General features: G+C 63.3%; 2 protein-coding genes across 2 annotated transcripts in view; both read left to right on the top strand.

Moving 5' to 3' along the window:
• The window catches only part of EML1 (echinoderm microtubule associated protein like 1), a 153,560-nt gene that overhangs the window by 13,742 nt on the left and 137,685 nt on the right, over positions 1 to 2,133 (top strand). The gene's annotated exons all lie outside the window — the stretch shown is intronic.
• Positions 1 to 2,133, top strand: part of LOC102251844 (cholesterol 24-hydroxylase) — a 46,296-nt gene that overhangs the window by 42,980 nt on the left and 1,183 nt on the right. The gene's annotated exons all lie outside the window — the stretch shown is intronic.

Raw genomic sequence — 2,133 nt, 5'->3', positions numbered from 1 at the left:
CCCCCCCCCCCCCCCCCCCCCCCCACACACACACCGGCCCTTTCCAGCTACTCCCGCTCATCTCAGCCCAGGAGCCTGGCATCCCTGACACCCAGCAAGTGGGACCCTCAGGGAGAATCCCCCATTGGGGTTAAATCTGAGCCCGTAGGCCTGGCACACAGGGGCCTCCCTGGGAGGTCTGACCCCGCTGGCCACCCCAGGCTCCCTGCCCAGCACTCAGCACCCGCCTCCCCACACCCGCACCCCAAGTGCAGCCAGGCAGATTCCGGTCAGGGCACAACACAAGTCCCACCTGCTTCTCCCCTGTGGTCCCTGTTCCTGGAAGAATTCATCATTCCTGGAACACCTCCTTCTCTCCCACCCTCGCCCTTCCCACCAGGGCGGGGTCTGCTCTCTGCCTCTCCATTGCTCCTTGTCCCCTCGCCAGATGGCGACTGTCTCGAGGGCGGTGTCCATGCCTGAGTCACCTCTGTGCCCAGCACCTGGCACATAGTAGGCGCTCAGCAACTGGTCTTGTCGTCCCTGTGATGTCACCGGCCGTGCTCCTCCGGCGGCCTGACGGAGCACGCAGGCTGAGCGCTGGCTGCAAGGCCCGGCTGCGCGCTGTTTTCTCTTCCCCAGACGCCGTCAGCGAGGTCTCATCGTCACTCCCATTTCATGGACAAGAAAACTGAGGCTGGGGGAGGGGGAGGTGAGCCACCACACAGCTAGTCCAGGGAGGAGTGCGGGTTCAAGGGCAGACCTGCCAGGCCCCAAGACCAGAGGGCTGTCCATTAACGCCCCCACGCCCCTCTGTCTGAACCCTCCTTGGCCCGGCCCTGCATCACTGGGGGCTCATGGATGAATCCCGTCCCCTCCCTGCGCCTCAGTTTCCTGATGTGTGAAATGGGGGGTTGCTGTTGACAGTCTCTAAAGGCCTCACCACGGGGGCAGAGGGGGGAGGCACAAGCCATCTCTGCGCCTGGAATGCCAACCATGAAGACGCCCATGTGTCCCAGCACTAAGCCCCACCCTTCCTGCCACCCAGTCCTGTGGCTGGCCGAGTCAGCAGCAGCTTGGTGGGGTCTCCTCTCCCCCCGCTCCCTGCTTCCCCCCGAGACAGCACCCATGACACTGGGAGACCAGAGACCGAGGGAACCCTGTGACGCCCAGGGACCTCTGTCAGGCCGCTGGAAGGTGCGACTCGGCTCCCAGACCTGCCTGCAGCCCGGCTCTGGGTGCTGGAGAGGGAGGGACGTGAGGCGGGGCCACAGAGACCCTGGGCTCCCTTCGCCCTTCGGTGAGCTTGCATCTTTGTTTTCGGCTTTCAATTTCCACTGGACGGGCTGTAAAGCTGGAGGCAGAGGTGTGGGTCGCACACGCGAATCCACGTCTTCAGCCCGTGCAGAGCTACAGGAGGGGACAGGTGGCCGCAGGAAAAGCTGTAAATCTAACCGGTCGCCATCCCGCTGGTCGTTTATCTCCCTTCCCTGAGAAGGAGGTCCCGCTCCACCCGGGCCGGGAACAACAGGCCTTTGTGTGCTTTGGGGAAATCGAGATGGAACTCCGAGCGGCCAGTCAGGTGTTGGCTCCTTATCTTTCCTGGCAGAGCCCGGGCCTCTGGGCCCAGGCCCGCTGGCAACCGAGCGGAGGCATGAATAATAGAAGGGCTGGCACGGGCTCCCAGCCACCGGGCTGTGTCGGGAGCTGAGGGGAGGGACCACAGGGGCTAAACCACAGGGGACAGGCAGCTTCAGATGGCTCCAGATCCCAGAGGCCCAGGGGCGCTCGGCTGGGCTGATGCCTCTCAGAAACGCAAGGTGTCTGCACCTGCTTCACTGTAAAGGCCCTGGGCTCACACCTCAGGTCTCACGAGCTGTGTGTCCTTGGGCAAGACACCTAACCTCTCTGAGCCCTCATCTCATCACTGATGACATCCCTACCCACCTCTCTTGATGGTTTGGGGGCCAGCATCCTCCCCTCCTGGACCACTTTTTTTCCTGGGGCTGGTGGAGGTGCTGATCTCCCCCCCTCCCCCCACAAAGCTTTCAGGACTCCAATTCTAATTGACAATGATGCTGATTGGCAGCTCTGTTCCTGACCCTGTGCCGGGTGGGGGGGGGGGGGGGGGAAACTGGGTTGGGGGTCTGCTGG

Source organism: Myotis brandtii, unplaced genomic scaffold (assembly GCF_000412655.1).
Source record: "Myotis brandtii unplaced genomic scaffold, ASM41265v1 scaffold535, whole genome shotgun sequence".
NCBI classification, from domain to species: domain Eukaryota; kingdom Metazoa; phylum Chordata; class Mammalia; order Chiroptera; family Vespertilionidae; genus Myotis; species Myotis brandtii.
Note: the sequence above shows the minus strand (reverse complement) of the source record. Positions and strands in the feature narration are given on the sequence as shown.